The sequence below is a fragment of the Hydra vulgaris genome, chromosome 05 (genome assembly GCF_038396675.1).
Source record: "Hydra vulgaris chromosome 05, alternate assembly HydraT2T_AEP".
Classification (NCBI taxonomy): Eukaryota; Metazoa; Cnidaria; class Hydrozoa; order Anthoathecata; family Hydridae; genus Hydra; species Hydra vulgaris.
In genome coordinates, this window is record NC_088924.1 from 36820001 (window position 1) to 36829652 (window position 9652).

Here is a 9652-nt window from a genome sequence, read left to right on the forward strand (position 1 = left end):
GGAAGACATTGAAGGCAATTCATGTACGTATGTAAACAAACAAACTCATCGAAGTAAAGGAATAGAAAGTTAGGCGCCTTTAGCTTTATGTACATTTAAAACGAATTTGATTTTGAAAGCATCTGACTTAAAAGGCGCCAAACTTTCTATTCCTTTACTTCGATGAGTTTGTTTGTTTACATACGTACATGAATTGCCTTCAATGTCTTCCAGTATTGGCTTTACAAAAGTGATTATTACTAAGTACATGATTTCCACGAGTACCAGAAACAGAAAAAAGTTATTTTCTACTTTTTAGTCGATTGAATAGAAAGCTATTTTTAAAAAGTTTTTTTATTTATTTTATTTTCTACTTTTTAGTCTTGATAAAATTGAATTATTACACTTATTGATTATGATAAATATTCAATAAAAATTTATTTTGAATTTCTGAAGATCGTTACGCTAACTTGCCATTACAAATTTATCGCTTTCTTAAAAAACAAATTAATTCATTTTACTAAATCTAAAAGACTTATTAAATCAAATGTAACAAATATAGCTATTGTTAGTCGGCAAAAGATTTTTTGTAAAATTTCAGGGCTGTACGATCAAAAGAATTGCTTCAAAAAGCGCTGTGAAGTTTTGGCCTCCACAAAAAAAAAATCAAAAAATCAAATAATGCGGACTCGTCAGTGAGTGAATAGAAAGCTATAAAAAGTAGATGTTTTTTCGAAGTAAAAGAGTCACGGCGCAAAAAGCTGTATTTTTAAGTTTATAAACTCGTATATAAGTTGGTTGAGTCGTATATAAGTTGGTTGAATGGTATATAAGTTGGTTGAACGCTAAATCAACGTCAATCTAATGTTGGTTTTTGGTTTGTTTTCAACGTTGATCTAACGTTTGGTTTCAACGTTGATTTCCGTTTCCATTTTAACCAAAAATCAACCACTCTTCAACCATAAATTTTAACGGTTTTTCAACGTTGTTTCAACGTTGATTGTGCTTGCTGGGTTCATTTAAAAATGGAGTTTTTCCTGACCTTCTGAAAGTATTTAGAGTGGTTCCAATATTTAGAAATGGCGATATCTCAAAGTTATCTAATTATAGACCTATTTCAATACTCTCATGTTTTTCTAAAATTCTAGAGCGAATAATGAATAATAGCTTTTACAACTATCTCACAACTCACAAAGCTCTAAACAATCATCAGTACGGATTTAGAAAAGGGTATTCGACAGAACATGCAGTAATTAAATTAGTTAAAGAAATATTAAATGGGTTTGAAAACAATCAATATACACTTGGAGTGTTTATTGACCTCTCAAAGGCCTTTATTCTTTGATTCTGTAGAACATGATATTCTTCTTTACAAACTTAAAAGTTATGGAGTCAAAAATAATAATTTTAAATGGTTTTGTTCACATCTTAAAAATCGCAAACAATGTGTTTCTCATGACAAAACCAACACTAAATAAGAAAACATTTCCTTCAGAGTTTCACTGGGATCTATTCTTGTGCCTTTATATTTTATTATTTGTATTAACGATATTTACTTATCATCTAGTATACTAACCTTCAATCTTTTTATTGAAAACACTCAAGTTTTTTATACTCACTCTAACATTAAGACAATCTTTACCACTACGAATCATGAACTTGATAACCTTAATGAATGGTTTAAACGCAACAAGCTCTCACTGGACCCTACCAAAAGCAAACATTCTCTCTTTTCTAAATCTTCTAAATCTGACACGTTGCCCTTAAAACTCCCGGATATTTTAAAAGAAAAAACCAAATTGCAATGGACATTTTGTGTTAAATTCTTAGGCGTTTTAATCGATGAGCAAATAAGTTGGAAAGAGCATATTAATCCAGAAGAAAATAAAATTTCAAAAATTATTGGAATTATGTATAAAACTAGATATATGTTGGATAAAAACTGTTTAAAACCTATTTACTTTTCATTTATTCATAACTATATTAGTTATTGTAACATTCCATGGGCAAGCACTTATCCGTCAAGGCTAACGTGTATCTTAAAAAAAAACAAAAAACAAGCGAGCCGCCTAATACTAAATGGTAATAAATACACCAGTGCCAATCCACTGCTTAGAAAACATGGAGTGCTGAATGTTTACCAATTAAATATTTATAATATTCTCTTATTCATGTTTAGATTAAAATATCATATGCTGCCTAATATTTTTTAAGATCTTTTCTTTATTATAGATCATAAATATCCAACAAAGCATTCGTTGCTTAATTATCAGGTACCAAAAACTTTGCTAAAACAATCCGAATTCTCAATTACTTACCGAGGGCCACATTTGTGGAACTTAATCCTCCCAAATAATAGTAAAACTACAACTTCAATTCAAACTTATGTAAATAGTTACTTGATTATGACGTATCTCAAATACTATTTTATTTTTAATTTCATTTTATTCTCTTTTATTATTTAACTTTTCCTTTTGTTAAAAAGCGACATCACCCTTTACATGATTACTTATCTTTAAATTTTATTTGTTTTTTTTATAAGTTTGTAATACCTTAAGTTTTGTACTCAAAAAAAAAATCTAATAAGTTTGTAGTATCTAAAGTATTGTATTCGAAAAAAAAAATTGTTTAAATATTTTATACTAAAAGTATGTAACTTATGAAACACCCTGTATATATATATTGACTGCAAATAAAACTGAATTTTAAATGTTAAAAACTTATTTACATTTTTTATATAAACTAACTACTTAGATCTATAATAACTGTTTAAAATAAAAAAACACTGTATAAATCATTGTTGTTTAATCAAGTCTCTTAAATACATAAAAAAATAAAATACTTTTAACAACATCTTATCAATTGATATATTATCATTTCAGAGGATATCATCATTTCAGTGGGTATTATATAAGTGGATATAGGAAGAGTATTTTAGCAGTTCGAACAACCTCTCTAGTTCAATTTTTTAATATTTTTTTAAAGAAAGTTTCCTTTATAAATTGATTATACCCTACTATACCTAGCAAAACTTTTTTTTATTATATTTTTTTTGACAAATTTTTTTTAAATATATTTTTACTGACTAAGAGCTTTAAAACAACCTAAAGGGTTTTTAAACTACATTAAGCAAAAAAATTTATGCCACTTTTCATAAATCGATGTTACATTTATGACAAGAGTAGACATTGAATCTTGTATTTCTTGATTCTGAAGGCTCCTTCAAACTAATGCACTTCGTATGCTAAACTATTTATATATTAAAATCTCATTTTTTCAAAACTTTATGTTAACTTTAATTCTTGCGCCATTCCTTTAACGCCCACAATTGTAAACCCTGTTTTTGATATTGCATAATATAATTCAACGTTATTACACTCTAAAAGGCTTTCAAATAAATTAACATTTAAAAGTCGTATAAAATATCAGTTGCTACAATTTAAAAAAAGATTTACCTGGGCGTTTACCTAGGTGTTCACACAACAAACTGCATCTTCCGTTATACAAAATAAACTTTAAATTAACTAATTATATATAATGCTTTATAAAATTTTTGTTATATTTTAAACTGTCACTTTTATTACGAATTAATTTAGATCAACAATAAAAGTATCTTATTAGTGTGTTTTTAGAGAAAAATTATTGTTGTGAAAAAAAAAGATTATGAGAATTTTAAATAGGTTTTTTTTTATTTTTTGATTAAATAAATAGCAACAACAGATACTTATTTTAATCAAAAGGATTTACTTAAACAACGGTAGAAAGAAAAGTGTTTGTTTGTTGTGCGATAATTACCAAGCAATATAATTTGTTTGACATAATGTTAATAAATTTTTGTTATGGAAATATTAAATTTTCATAAATATCAACAAAATTAACTAATATTTATTATTGTCATGCTTTTTTTAGTTCTCACATCATATCATATATATTTGTAGTTATTATATCAATTATTATTAAAAGTTATAATTTAATTCAACAATTTAAGTATTCAACAATTTAAACTTCATACATTTATTATCATTTTAAAAACTTTATAATAAAGTTTATGAAGTTTGAATTGAAAAAAACTTATTGAAATTTTAGAATTTACTGATTATTACAATATTCCTAAACCATGAACGGTAAAATAATGTAAAGATTTTGACTAGGATAACCTCTCAGTATCAATAAGCAATCAAGTCAGCAATAATTTAATTACACGAAGCAAAATTTGCAACAAATCAAAATACAAAACAAAAAATAAAATACAAAATCAAATTACAAAACAAAAAACATGTTACTATTAATTTTATTATTTATTATTAATTTATTTATTTGTGTCGTAACCACTAGGGCACCAATTAAATTACTTATTTTATGGTTAACAATACTATCTTGTTTGTTTTTGCTGCTTTGAAACGAAAGCAATAATAGTCAGTTATTACATTTGATTAAAATATTACTTTCATGCAAATATATTGATAAAAAAAAAAAAGTAAGGTACACATACAATTTAAAAAGTATGTTGCTAAAAGTGTGTCGATAATAAGAAAGTTAAAACCAAACCTCATGATACTAACTAGCCTTTACATTTAAACATCAAAGTACGTTTGATAAAGATCCAAAACAATGACCATGTTACCAATTTTCGTTTGATTGTTTCCCATGGCTTTAGTGGAAGTAATGTTTTCTTATGCTTTAAAATAACAATCAAATAAATAATAAAAATAACTATAAAAATAAATTAATAAAATGTCAAAACTAAAGAATGGTTTAGCATAATTTTATTTAAAGCATAAAGTCAGTAGTTATTTTTTTACCATTTTTTTTATTAAAAAATGTTACGTTTCCATTATAAACCAGCGGGTTACATAATGTGGTTTGATGAATTGACCCGCCGTGGCGCAGTGGTATAAGTTCTGGCTCAGAACCCAGATTATTGGGCTGGAGCCGGGATCGAACCTGGGACAGGTTCGATCCCGGCTCCAGCCCAATAAGCAACATTGGTAAGGAAGGAGGCGTGAACTTCTAGTTAAATGCTCTCCCGCGGTGCTCTGTGATAAGACCGTAAGGACTTCTGGAAGCACCTAAAAAAAAAAAAAAAAATAGCAAGAACACAATGAGTTTATTTGTACTCAATTGTAATCAACTGTTATAACAGAGTTGCTACTATATTTGCTCCTAAAATCTGGAGTAATTGAGATAAAGTTGAATGTCTTTTACATGGACATTGTCACAAATACTCTTAAAACCTAGCCGTTAAATGTTGTAATATCAAACAAAATATTTAAAGTAATGAAACCTTTATAACACGGCGCATTGAAAATATAAACTTGTAAAAAAGTTACTAAAAACACACTTAACAAGATCAGCAACCGCATTCTCATCGCTCCGTTAAGCTTAACGGAGCGTTAGTCAAAAATTTCTTTTAAATTACATTAATAAAAAATTTATTTAAAATTATAATTTTTTAAACATAAATGTTTTATTTTGGTATAAGTTTTATTTTAACGAATTAATATAAATTTTCGTCATTTCTTTACTTAAAAATATTGTAATGAAATTTCAGACAAAAGCTCCGTTACGCTTAACGGAGAGATGAGAATACGGCCGCTGTAAGGTAATACTAAAAACAATTCAAAGGCAATGCACAAATTTTTTTTAGATTAGGTAAACAGTACTAGGAGAATTTTTAAAATTGTTTCTGGATCTAACTATTGCAAGTTAATGAAACTTTGGAAACGTCAATACAAAAATTGAATGATACCAAAGTAAAAGTAAGAACTCGAGCAAAGCTGATGATAAGTTTAAATCTCAAATGTTGAGATTTAAAGTTATCTTTTGAAATAACTCATAAACTTTGTTAACGTTATAAAAAAAATCAAAAAATTTATGACTTATTTTTATAATTCAGTCAGATAGAGAAACCCAAGCATTGCAGACCTAATCTAACACTCTACACAGAAAATTCCCAAACTATGTAAAAAATCACTTATATAATACATAAAAGTAGACGATTGTCTATTGTATTTTGAAGTTTTCAATTTTGTTATCCGCTTCATCTAGCATAGATTATGTTGATAGAAACCTATATCAATCTTTTGAAAGCACTTCTCAAGCTGATAAAATAAAGTATCATTTGCAGTCATTTTTTGTTTTTATATTCAAGGCATACAGTCTTTTAAATAAAATATTGTTTTTCTACAAAGCATTGTAACATAACTTGGTTAGTGGCAATAAAAGGTTAACTTAAACTTACCAAAAATGTATAGATTTCAAAGCTAATTCACGTCTTGCGTTGAGTCACATCTAGTGGTGGGCAAAAAACATGTTTTTTCAATTTAATGTTTCATTCCTTTCAAAAAACACATGTTTTTTGCATGTTTTTCAATTATTGAATCAACAACTTGTAGGCTAGGTGCAATAACAAGTCATATATGCAGCGTGCCTTAATTTATATTTTTGTATGAGATAAAAAAGTTGTAATATGTGACTACTCTACCTCATAAGAATATGTATACAACTAAATAATAGAAATTTATCATAATATTTTATTACAACCTGCTGCTTTTTTTTTTATCATTTTAGTTTAGGTGCCCGAAGAAGTCTGCTACAACGCATCTTTAGCTAGCAATGTTCAAACATTGCTTACCATGCAATAAATACTGATCACAAGCAACATTCTGTTAAGAGAAACGCATTACTCATAAGCTGACCAAAATAATCAACTTTGTCCTTTTTTAATGCTTGAAATTGCATATAATCTTCAAACAAAACGCTAAAATTATATTAATTTCGAGTAGTTATAAGCTTAACCAAATTATTAAACCATTAATAAGTGAGATTCACTAGCACCTTATGGTGCAAGTAAATCTCATATTTATTACTCTGGCTGTTTTTTGAATTGAGTTTTATAGCAGCCGTGGTTAGAACATTGGACCCGTAATCCAAACCATTAGGACTGCTTAGAACAACGTAATAACTAATTAAAAAAAAGTTGCGTGTAAAGAAAGAAGGATATTTATTTGCCCGAGGGTGTTTGAAGGATTTCACGGTCTACTTTTATTTTAATTCTGAACCAATGATAGCTTGAGAAAATTAATCAAGAATCATATAGAAAACTAATATAATTTGCTTTATGAACTAAAATTGATTGAGTTTAATTTTTGCGATTGCAGTGGTGCATAATGTTACCAATTACTTTTTTGAGTATAATAGCCAATCTTGTAACGTTTAAAAAATGAATGTATCCTAAACGGAAAGCCTTAGAATGCTAGGACCCTTAAATCCATTATGCTTTTCAATACGTTTTAGGCATTCTAACACGGAAATATGACCCATGAGTTAAAGCCATCGTTTCATAATTCAGAACCGCAGGCTGACAAACAGATAGGCTTATTTTTAGCAATCCCTCCTGTATAAAAGCATAGACATGAGTTAAGGACAGGGAGGTCATTATCGCCAGGACAATCTCCCTCTAGGAGAAAAAAGACAAAACAAGAACATTCACCATACATCATTTAGATTAGTTTGATTTTAGCTTTCCTATAGAAGTAACTTACATGAGCTTTATGATCCTTCCACTCCACCCACATCCTGGGAATTTCTTTTGTTGATAATACTTTCTCTATTTTATTAAATATAAAAAATATCATCTTTATAATAAAACTTTAAAATTTCATAAAATAAAACAATTCAGACTTGTTCGTATTCATGTTCAACTTGTTTGACCATATACTCTTTGATCACTGGCTCTTGGGAGCTTACTTGATTCAATTCATCCTTTGATGATGGACCAAGTCAAAGAATTTTTAATCACGTAAAACTTGATAATTAAATCTATGGAAAAAATATGTAAGTAAGTATGAATTTTGTTAGTGTCAATAATCCAGAACTAATTCATTTAAACAATTTAAATTAATATTTAATTAATTCATTTAACACTGAAATAAATTAAATGTATATTTAAAGTTTTACCACACAGAGAAATCTGAAACAAATTCTATGAAATCTATATCTTCCCACACTTTCATTGATTTCTCACTTTCATTGATTTCTCCTTCTGATTGTGTTATATCATCGTAATCACTGTCATCAATATTTTCAGAGAAATAATCAGAATTTGAAAATTCTGCAAGAGATATTGTCGAATTCAAGTACTTTATTTGCATTTTTAATGCATGATTGGGTTAGCAAAGACAAACTTATTTTTTTATGCTTTGGCTTTGTAAATGAACTTTAAAATCTTGCAATTCGCCTTTTAGGTTTAAATCCATCAGGGTATAGTTTTGTTTTATGTAAGTCAATCTACTAAACTGGGTAATATCTTTTGCAATAGCCGACAAATCAACATTATTATTTATAGACAATTTTTTTGCTAACATTTCTGTATACTCCTTTGCTTCCAAAAATTTTGATCCAGATAATATTGAACCTTTCATTTGTGGATCAAGCAAGTTCGCAGCTAAATGAAGGTTTGTGACAGCCATATCTTTTCTTAACTTAAAATAATTATGCGTTTGCATACTTTCTAAATCTGTCAACCCTGCATCCGATATAAAATTATCAAGGGCTAATTTTATATCTAGCCAAGCAGACTATTCTCAATAATGCTTCCTCTGCTTCTAAAACTGTTACAAAATCCAATACAAAATCTTTTTTAAAAATTTGCAAGTCTGCTGAAGGTCTTGCCAAAATTTATCTTCTAATATTATTTCTTTTGACTCGTGTTTCAAAGAGAATTTCTGGTTTCCAGGATGAATATTAATTGCCATTTGTTTAAACACTTGTTTGTTAGATAATACACTTCCAAGTGTTATAGTATTACCAGCAAACTGAGTCTTTGACGCCCGGTTTAATGAAACATAATTTCCTTTTTGTTTTTGAATAGTATCAAACTAAAATTTTAACAATAAATTTACTTTTTCTTTGACTAAATTAATGGATATTTTCATAATGTTTTCTATAAACGCTGTTTTACATAGATCAAGAAGATAGATTAGAAGATTCAATATGTGCGCCACACAGCCATAGAAAACTAAGTGTGGATACTTTTTCACAATGATACAGCTCTCTTCTAAAAATATAAGTCCTTTAAATAGTAAACTATTTTTATTTAGGCATTAATAAATATTATTTATATTTTAATGAACTTTTATTTTTATTTTAACCATTAAATAATTTTCGACGAGGTAAACAAATTTACCTAATATTGGAAAAGCCATCCCATTGAATTGCAAGAGAAATTGAATTATAAATTTCTTTTTTAACTAACGCTTATATCCTATAATATTCATTATCAAGTAAATATTCAGAAAGAGATTTTCGATTGGGCAATTTATTGCAGGCAGGTACTTTGAAAAAACTTCCTTCCAAATGGGGTATTCAACCATGTTTAGAGGGTACTTGAATGCAAATTAACTCGAGGAAAGTTATATTTGAAAACATCCCATGAGAATAATATTAAATACATATAAGACAATTCCAATAATTCAGACCTTAAGTGAAAATCATGTATAAAAAAAAATGAAAAAGTAATATTGATTTATTTTATTGATGAAAAAATGAAAAAGTAATATTAATTTACACCACAATATAATTTTTGTCACCAAAAAGTTAGTATGCAATAAGCTTGCTTGTTTATGCAATAAGCTTGCTTGTTTATGCAATAAGCTTGCTTGTTTATGCAATA

At 27.7% G+C, this 9652-nt stretch overlaps 1 long non-coding RNA gene across 1 annotated transcript in view; it reads right to left on the reverse strand.

Moving 5' to 3' along the window:
• LOC136080040 (uncharacterized) overlaps positions 1–3613 on the reverse strand; it is a 17688-nt gene extending 14075 nt beyond the window's left edge. Inside the window, exon 1 of the long non-coding RNA XR_010638402.1 lies at positions 3435–3613. This is a non-coding gene — a long non-coding RNA (uncharacterized LOC136080040). The remainder of the gene's footprint in view (positions 1–3434) is intronic.
• Between the last annotated feature and the right edge of the window lie 6039 nt (positions 3614–9652).